Below are 10,331 nucleotides of genomic sequence, written 5' to 3'. Positions count from 1 at the left end.
CAGAAGGTTAATCTCCCTAACACATAAAGAAACCTCTAAAATTAATAAGAAAAAAGATAATGACTTAAAATGAGACAATTTTTTTTAAAAAGAAATAATAAATAGCTCCTATTAGTCCATTTAGGAACTAAATTGTTAAACACACATACACAACTTGAGATTGTACTGAGACAGCATTTTCACCTCTCAAGTTGGCAAAACCTTCAAGATTTGATAACACCCTCTGTTGGCGAACACACAGTAGAGATAATGGCACTTTCAAAGAAATGAGAAGGCTTTCAATGTACTGATACGGAAGTTTCTCTAAGGAAAAAAGCAAAATACAGAACCATAGATGTAGTGTATTATCACTTATGGTTAAAAAGGGGGAGGGCAGAGAATGTATTTTGAGAAAAATTTTCAATTAGCAGTAATCACAGCTCGGATAAAACTCATTGACTGTGATACTGCCACTGTGCAAAGCTTTGTTTTGAAATGTATAAATGTCTTTGCCTGTGTATGTACCCATGAGCTCTGAGAGCTCACACACACACACACACACACACACACACACACACACAACAAACCTAGTAACAGGATGTGGTTGGAATTTGGGGCTGGGGAAGGAAGATCTTTCACTGTCATACCTTTTTGTGTGTTTTCTTTTTTTAAAATGCTTGTTGAGGTACTTGAATGTATTGCTTAATAGTGATAACTAAAAAAATAACATCAAAGAACCAAGAATAAAAATAAAATGAAGTTCATATCTTTTAAGGAAGACTCAGGAATTTGAGGTTTTTCCATGTGCTGAAGTTCTAAGGAAATTAATTATATGATGAACATTTGTAGAGCCTGTATACTTTACAAAGTACTTGTTTCCTTGTTCTGTCTACATCGTACCATTGCTCCTTCAATTTTTAAGGGAAACAACAAAGTCAGTTTTGTTATCGACATTTAATAATAGGTGAGAAATTTCCTGGTGGCACAGGGGATAAGAATCCTCCTGTTAATGTGGGGGATGCATGTTTGATCCCTGGTCAAGGAAGATCTCACATGCCACAGAAGAACTAAGCCCGTGGGCCACAACTACTGAGCCCACATGCCTAGAACCTGTGTTCCACAACAAGAAAAGCCATCCCAATGAGGAACTTGCTTGCCACAACTAGAGAAAGTCCCCACAGTAGCAACAAAGATCCAGCACAGCCAGGAAAAAAAATAGCACCTGAGAAAATTGAGCCTCGGCTATCCACAAATCGCCAGATCTCACGTGCATTAACAAAAAGCTGGAACATAACCTGAGTTTCCTCTTGCAAGACTGACTTCTTTGTACCATGCTATGCTGCCTTGGGGCACTTGACTTTGGCTGTTGGTCTGAGTGGCTACATTCTACATGTTCCCATTGTCCTGTGGAATGTGCAATGTTGTTAAGTCACTTCAGTTGTGTCTGACTCTTTGTGACCCTATGCATGATAGCTTGCCAGATTCCTCATCCATGGGATTCTCCAGGCAAGAATATTGGAATGGGTTGCCATTTCCTCCTCCAGGGCATCTTCCTGACCCAGGGATCGAACCTGCGTCTCTTATGTCTCCTGCTTTGGCAGGGCTCTTTACCACTAGCACCTCCTGGGATGTACAGTCATGCTTATTCTCTGGAGTGATGATACAGATGGATGCTTGTGCTGAATCTGTCTCGAATCAAGGTCCCTAGAGTCTCCCTCCTGGGTGGGAACATGTATTATGGGTATAATCATACTGTGACATGCAGAGTTCCAAAGAATAGCAAGGAGGGATAAGAAAGCCTTCCTCAGTGTTCAATGCAAAGAAATAGAGGAAAACAACAGAATGGGAAAGCCTAGAGATCTCTTCAAGAAAATTAGAGATACCAAGGGAACATTTCATGCAAAGATGGGCTCAATAAAGGACAGAAATGGTAGAGACCTAACAGAAGCAGAAGATATTAAGAAGAGGTGGCAAGAATACACAGAAGAACTGTACAAAAAAGATCTTCACGACCCAAATAATCACAATGGTGTGATCACTCACCTGGAGCCAGACATCGGAATGTGAAGTCAAGTGGGCCTTAGAAGGCATCACTATGAACAAAGCTAGTGGAGGTGATGGAATTCCAGTTGAGCTATTTCAAGTTCTAAAAGATGATGCTATGAAAGTGCTGCACTCAGTATGCCAGCAAGTTTGGAAAACTCAGCAGTGGCCACGGGACTGGAAAAGGTCAGTTTTCATTCCAATCCCAAAGAAAGGCAATGCCAGAGATTGCTCAAACTACCGCACAATTGCACTCATCTCACATGCTAGTAAAGTAATGCTCAAAATTCTCCAAGCCAGGCTTCAGCAATAAGTGAACCATGAACTTCCAGATGTTCAAGCTGGTTTTTAGAAAAGGCAGAGGTACCAGAGATCAAATTGCCAACATCCACTGGATCATCGAAAAATCAAGAAGGTTCCAGAAAAATATATATTTCTGCTTTATTGACTATGCCAAAGCCTTTGACTGTGTGGATCACAATAAACTGTGGAAAATTCTGAAAGAGATGGGAATACTAGACCACCTGACCTGCCTCTTGAGAAACCTGTATGCAGGTCAGGAAGCAACAGTTAGAACTGGACATGGAACAACAGACTGGTTCCAAATAGGAAAAGGAGTACGTCAAGGCTGTATATTGTCATCCTGCTTATTTAACTTATGCACAGAGTACATCATGAGAAACGCTGGACTGGAAGAAGCACAAGCTGGAATCAAGATCGCCGGGAGAAATATCAGTAACCTCAGATATGCAGATGACACCACCCTTATGGCAGAAAGTGAAGAGGAACTAAAGAGCCTCTTGATGAAAGTGAAAGAGGAGAGTGACAAAGTTGGCTTAAAGCTCAACATTCAGAAAACGAAGATCATGGCATCGGGTCCCATCACTTCATGGAAAATAGATGGAGAAACTGTGGAAACTTTATTTTTTGGGGCTCCAAAATCACTGCAGATGGTGATTGCAGCCATGAAATTAAAAGACACTTACTCCTTGGAAGAAAAGTTATGACCAACCTAGACAGCATATTAAAAAGCAGAGACATTACTTTGTCAACAAAGGTCCGTCTAGTCAAGGCTATGGTTTTTCCAGTAGTCATGTATGGATGTAAGAGTTGGACTATAAAGAAAGCTAAACACCAAAGAATTGATGCTTTTGATCTGTGGTCTTGAAGAAGACTCTTGAGAGTCCCTTGGACTGCAAGGAGATCCAACCAGTCCATCCTAAAGGAGATCAATCCTGGTGTTCATTGGAAGGACTGATGTTGAAGCTGAAACTCCAGTACTTTGGCCACCTGATGTGAAGAGCTGACTCATTTGAAAAGACCCTGATGCTGGGAAAGACTGAGGGCAGGAGGAGAAGGGGACGACAGAGTATGAGATGGTTGGATGGCATCACTGACTCAATGGACATGAGTTTGGGTAAACTCTGGGAGTTGGTGATGGACAGGGAGGCCTGGCGTGTTGTGGTTCATGGGGTCACAAAAAGTAGGACATGACTGAGCGGCTGAACTGAACTGAACTGAACTCATATAGTGGAAACATTCACATCCTATCATTGCTGTATTCACCAGTTTGAGAAAATAAGCTACGAGTATGTATTTTCAGATGGTGAAGACATGTCCTCTTTTCTAGACACTCTCCTGTTCCCAGCAGGTCGGAAAATTTCTTTAACCACCTTACAGTAAGGTAATTGTGTCCTTACATAAAAAGTTGAGCCAGAAGCAAGTCATTTAAGAATAATTTTGCACCAGGTTCTAGGCCAAGAGATAATAACTCCGAATGAGAACATAACCCCCAAGGGGAAATAGATATCTTGCTGGCAGAGCTCTATATGTGCTTTGTAGTTCTACGGCAATAGCAGATTTCTCTAGTTGGTGAGTTAAGACAATAGTTAAAAATATATATTTATTTATTTATTTGGCTACACTGGGTGTTAGTTGTGGCATTCTAACTCTTAGTTGCGGCATGTGGGACCTAATTCCTGGGCCCCCTGTTTTGGGAGCTCAGATTCTTAGCCATTGGACCACCAGGGAAGTCCCAAAACAACATGTTTTATAAGAAAAACCCAAAGCATGAGCGATAAGTCAGTGGACTTCATTTTTTTTTTTTTTTGCTTTTACAATAACCAACACATGTTTCTTAAATGTCTGGTAAACATTCCATTCTGTAGTGTGATGCTACCTGTTTTCACTCCCTTGTGAGACTCTTACCACACATTCTTATTTACTACCATAAACTTATATGTCTCAATTCATTCATCAGCAAATGTGGTGAATAACTGAGCATACATTTTTAAAATTTTCTTTCCTGGGCAATAACCAATGGGGATAAGTTAAAATTCTAATGAAATGTTTTGTAGCATTAAAAGGAATCAGAGCAAAAGTCAAGTGGACAGATAACAAAGTGCTGACACAAACATTTGCTTGGGTGGAGTCAATTCAATTAAGGGCGGGATGGGAGGTGGGAGGGAGGTTCAAGATGGAGCGGATATATGTATACTTATGGCTGATTCACATTGTTGTATGGCAGAAATCAATACAGCATTGTAAAGCAATTATCCTCCAGTAAAAAATTTTTATAATGCAGAAAAAAGCTGAAGGGCAAAAGCCATCCTGTTATGAGTGAGAATTTGTGTCTTTGAATGACTTTTTTCCCTTTCATGCATCCAGTATTTTCTTTTAATATATATATTTTATTGAAGTATAGTTGACTTACAATGTTTCAGGTGCACAGCAAGGTGATTCAGTTATAGATACACACATATATTATTTTTCAGATTATTTTCCATTATAGATTATTATGACTATTATTAGTAGTAATAATAATTACTAATTATTAGTCTAATAATTACTATTATTAAACTATTATTAGAGTCTTAGACTATAGTTCCCTGTGATATTCAGTAAACCTTTGTTACTTGTTGCATATCTATGTTTTTAAAATTAGAATAGCATTCTATTCATGCTTAGTCAAACAAATGGAATCAAAATGTCATAAATTTTTTAGCCAGGCAAAAATTCACAAGTTTTCTAAAATATGTATATTATACATACTATAGACAGAAGAGCTAGGTGGGCTACAGTCCATGGGGTCACAGAAAGTCAGATACAACCTGAACGACTAACACACACACATGTATACAAAAGTTTTTATACTATCCTTGATAAAGGCTTGAGAAAGAACATCAGAAAAAAGGAAGAGATGGAGAAATTGGAAAACAAACTGAAATGGGAGCACTGAATATGAAACAGAAAAAATGAAACAAACTAAAATAAAAGTAAATGGTCATCATATAGTCCAGTTGTTTTTAAATGTGGCTGCTCATTAGAAACGTATCTGGAGCTTTAAAGAAAAAAAAAAAAAAAAAAGCAATACCTGGCCATTTGTATCTTTCAAAAAATTCCAAGATGATTCTCATATGCATTTGGATGTTAACTAAATGATAGTTTGGGTGATATAGATTTCTATTACTCTCTGCTGATCAATCATGATACAATAGTATTAAATGAATAATAGCTACATAATCACTTAAAACATGTTTATAAGTTTTGACAATCAATAGCCAGATGAAAAACAGAAGATAATTACAACTGCAAGCCATAATGGAAACATGATTAACCTAACAATATAAATTAATTACATACAATTTGGGAGGTCAAGCAGAGTGATGTGAGTGAAAGTGCATACATGCGCATGTTTTCATCCTCCCAGCCAGTCTATGTCTTTTTGTTGGTGCATTTAATCTATTTATATTTAAGGTAATTATCGATATATTCATTGGAAGGACTGATGTTGAAGCTGAAACTCCAATACTTTGGCCACTTGATGAGAAGAGCTGACTCATTTGAAAAGACCCTGATGCTGGGAAAGATTGAGGGCAGGAGGAGAAGGGGATGACAGAGTATGAGATGGCTGGATGGCATCACCGACTCAATAGACATGAGTTTGGGTAAACTCTGGGAGTTGGCGATGGACAGGGAGGCCTGGCATGCTGCTGTTCATGGGGTTGCAAAGAGTTGGACAAGACTGAGCGACTGAACTGAACTGAATGATCCTATTACCATTTTCTTAATTGTTTGGGTTTATTTTGTGTAAGTCTTTTCCTTCTCTTGTGTTTCCTGCCTAGAGAAGTTTCTTCAGCATTTGTTGTAAAGCTGGTTTGGCACATCCAGTATTTTTTGAGTGCCTACCAACTTTCTAGACTTTATTTTTGGCTTAGGATACTATATATATATATATATATATAAATATATAAAATTCCTGATTTCCAGGTGAGAAAAGATAGAATATACAAACAATAGCCAGATTTCCCTGGTAATCCAGTGGTTAAGATTTTGCACTCCCAATGCAGGGTGCCAGGGTTCTATCCCTGGTCAGGGAACTAGATCCCACTTGCTGAAACTTAAGACCCCACACGTCTCAATGAAGATCTTGTGTGCCACAGCTAAGACCCAGCACAGACAAATAAATAAATGAATAAGTAAGAATATACTCAAAATAGCAAGTAAACTAAACTGTGTATTAAAGAGTGATGTGTTTTGGGGAAAATATGAAATAGGGGATGGTGTTAGGGAGTGCTAGGATATGGGCAGCTTCAAATAGTGTGTCTTTGGGGGAAACTTCACTGGAAAGTTGACATTTCGGGCAAACCTAAAGGAGATGAGGGAGAAAGGCAAGCTGATCCAGGAGGTGAGCCTTCCAAGCCGAAGGAAGAGTAATCTGTAATCCCTGGAGAGATGTGAGGAGTGGGCACTAAGGGAATGGTGAAGGGGTCAGAGTGGCTACAGCAGAGAGAAGGATGTCAGAGTGTAAGGAGGTGAGATCAGAGAAGTGGAGGAGACATGTACTGTGGGACTTTGTAGGTCATTAAAAGTTCTTGGCATCCTGCTTAACCATGACCAGGGCATCATTTGTAACCTCATCCTTGGTAAAGCATTACTTACTTATTTATCATTGATCAAATTTGAGTTGATCTTGCAAGACCGAGAAACACGACAGGTATTATTGAACCCCTTTGAGAGATGAAGAGTCAGACTCAGAAAATACTGAATGAATTACCAGCTACTCAGAGAGTGATTTGACCTTATGTCTCCTCATTTCTGGGGCTTCCCAATTGGCTCAGTGGGTAAAGAATCTACCTGCAATGCAGGAGATGCAGGAGACGCAGGTTTGATCCCTGGGTTAAGAAGATCCCCTGGAAGAGTGCATGACAACCCACACCAGTATTCTTGCCTGAGAATCCCATGAACAGAGGAGCCTGGTGGGCTATAGTCCATAGGATTGCAGAGTCTGAAGCAACTGAGCACGCAGGCACTCCTCATTTCTGGACCATTTTTTCTTTCTGTTAGTACCTTATCTTGATTCTATCCCAGAATATCTATGCTTTTAAAATAGAGAGCAGAAAATAATGCAGAACTTCCATTCTTAGCAGCAGCAGCTCCCTGTTTTGTTCCCTGGTCCATTTCACTATCTACAGATGCAAAGGACTGCAGGTTACACACAAACTAACCACGTAGGACACAATTCATATCGACTGCAGTGTGAACGGTGCCCCCTGGAGCTGAGCCAAGCACTGACCCTGCTATTATCTAGCAGCTTTTCTCATCTTGACTTTGTCTTTTCTTTCTAGGCCTGCACTTGCCCTCTGAACTCAATGGCAGAATTCCATATACTTAATTTTGATGCTGGACATCCCCTAGTTTATGGTTTGTACTGATATTTTGGCAAGTAATTTGCCTAAATCCAAGCCAACCTTGAGACTTCATCTGGCATTTTTCTCCTCGCAGGCCTGTCAGCTCTTCCTGCCTTCCTGTCCCAGCCATGCTGATGAGAAATGAGGCAGCGCCCTTCTATATCCATCTATGCAGCCTTGAGAAAATCAGTTCATCCTCCCAGTTGCTATTTATCTTTGATTCTTGTGTTTATTCCAAACTTCCCAAAGCTCTAGACTATAATTTTTGCTTTTACTTTCTGTATGCTGTCTTTGCAGGGTCTTTGACAGTCTTTTTTGCTGATCAGTAAGCCTGAGCCACTTTGATGAGTGGGATTCTTCAGAAATGGATACTGATTAAACAAACGGATCTGCTAAGCTAATGCACTTTGTTACGGGCTGAGCAAGTTTCCTCTTATGGAATCTTCTCTCATGAGAGTGGGCTGTGCTTGGGAAGAAAGCAGGGCTTTCTCAAGGGTCTTTGTGTCCCTAGTCACTGCTTCAATTCATAGTGGGGTGACCACAGCCTTGTACTTTCCCACGCTCCGTCTCCTGACTCCTGGGTTTGCGAGTGAATGTTACACTCCTTGAAGCTGCAGAACTGAGACCTCCAGCAGCAGATTGCCTCTGTGTTCCTAGCCACTGTGAGAGCTGGTTTCTGGCATTGTGTTCTGTTTCTCTGCTGAGGATGCTCTGTTGTCTCTCAATGAAACCTCTTTTTCTTCCTCTAACCCTTCACTCCTGGATCTCTTTCGATCACATTGTTCTCTTAACATAGAACAATAAGCAGCTTCCTTTGGAGGAAAAAGAGGCATCCTTTGTTTATCTTTTAGCATATGAATAGAAATATAAGGTAATCACATGCCATACCAGTATAGCACAGCACAAGTCAGGAGCAGACACCCCCTCAATGGGGCAGGCCAGATTTTCTTTCTCTCCATACCTGCTTTCTATTTTCTTGTTTCTTCCTGGCAACTATTTTCTCCCATTTTCCCAAAGAGATGTGAGTCTATGCAGTCAGACATAGGGCAAACTCATCTCCATGTGGCTTGATACAACCCCAGGAGAAAGGGGCTATATCCAGGAGTTGGAATTGTTTGACTTCACTTTTTATTTAATTATTAAATTTAGTTTTGGCTGCACTGGGCCTTTGTAGCTGCATGTGGGCTTTCTCTAGTTGTAGCGAGCAGGGGCTACTTTCTAGTTGAGTTACCTGGCTTCTCATTGCTGTGGCTCCTCTTTCTTGTGGAGCACAGACTATAGGTCTCCGGCTCAGTAGTTATGGCACCTGGGCTTAGTTATCCTGAAGCATGTTGGATCTTCCTGGACTAGGGCTCAAACCTGCATCTCATGCACTGGCAGGTGGATTCTTAACCACTGAACTAGCAGGGAAGTCCTGAATTCACTTCTTAATATTACTTCAAAGGTCCCGTTAAAGAATATTCTGGTGCTGAGGCAATGATAGCAGCATCACCTGTTGTTAAGGAAGGAGCATAGAGGGCCTCATCAGTGCTTTTGGTTCTCACTGTCCAGCTGCTCTCACTGAGCACAGCTGCCTTCCACTAGTTACACCTATAGATCCTCTGCTGTGCTCCAGTGCTGCCCCTCCCAGGACCCTGAGAAGTCAAAGCCAGTTGATAGGAAAACTCTCTGTATTTGTTTCCTGAGGTTCCCATAACCAATTACCACACACATGCTGGCTAAACCAACAGAAATATATTCTCTTAAAGTTCTGGAAACCAGAAGTCTGAAATCCTGCAGGGCTGAACTTCTTCCAGGGGATCTAGTGGAGAATTTTCTCTGTCTCTTCTAGCTTCTGGTGACTGCAAGCTTTCCTGGGCTTGTGGCCCCATCACTCCAATATCTGCCTTGGTCTTCATATCTCTGTGTGACTGTTCTCTGTGTGTTTCTTATAGGGACATTTGCTCTTGGATTTAAAATCCACCCAGGTAAGCCCAGATGAACTAATCTTGAGATCTTTAACTTAACTGCATCTGCAAGGACCCTTTTCTCAACAAAGTCACATTATAGGTTTCAGGAATTGACATGGACATGGCTTTTGGGGAGGGGTGTCCCACATGCCCATAGCACGTGGGATCTTAGTTCCCAGGGATTGCACCCGTGTTCCCTGCGCTAGAAGCAAATTCTTACCCACTGGACCACCAGGGAGGTTAGTCATATATGATTTTTTTAACCTGGGCACTAAGATGGTCTCTTGCCCTTAAATGGAAACCAGTCAAACAAGCAACCCTCCCTGTCCCAAGCACTGTTAGTTTTAGTCCAAAGATCTTTATTTCCCAGGGACCAGATAAGTCCTATGCTGGAGTAAAAGATCAGTCCCTAAGATTGATATCTCACCAGTCTCCCCATTCGCCTCTCCGATGGCTCCCTAACATCATTTGCCAAAACCCTCAGGAAGCTAGGAAGGTAGAAGTTCTGGTGTTTTCCCACAGGCAGCCACCTGCCTAGATGGATGGTTTTGCCAGAATCAACACAACCAAGACAAAGCCAGGACCTCTTCTCCAGCCATAAGCAATAAGGATATATTATATAACACTGGGAATTCCAGCCATTATCTTGAAATAACTTAGAATGTAATAT

The 10,331-nt window shown here is 40.9% G+C and overlaps 1 pseudogene; it reads right to left on the bottom strand.

Moving 5' to 3' along the window:
- Nucleotides 1-300: 300 nt before the first annotated feature.
- Nucleotides 301-464, bottom strand: LOC113897984 (annotated as a pseudogene).
- Between the last annotated feature and the right edge of the window lie 9,867 nt (nucleotides 465-10,331).

Source organism: Bos indicus x Bos taurus, chromosome 8 (assembly GCF_003369695.1).
Source record: "Bos indicus x Bos taurus breed Angus x Brahman F1 hybrid chromosome 8, Bos_hybrid_MaternalHap_v2.0, whole genome shotgun sequence".
NCBI classification, from domain to species: domain Eukaryota; kingdom Metazoa; phylum Chordata; class Mammalia; order Artiodactyla; family Bovidae; genus Bos; species Bos indicus x Bos taurus.
This window is presented reverse-complemented; position numbering and strand designations above follow the sequence as displayed.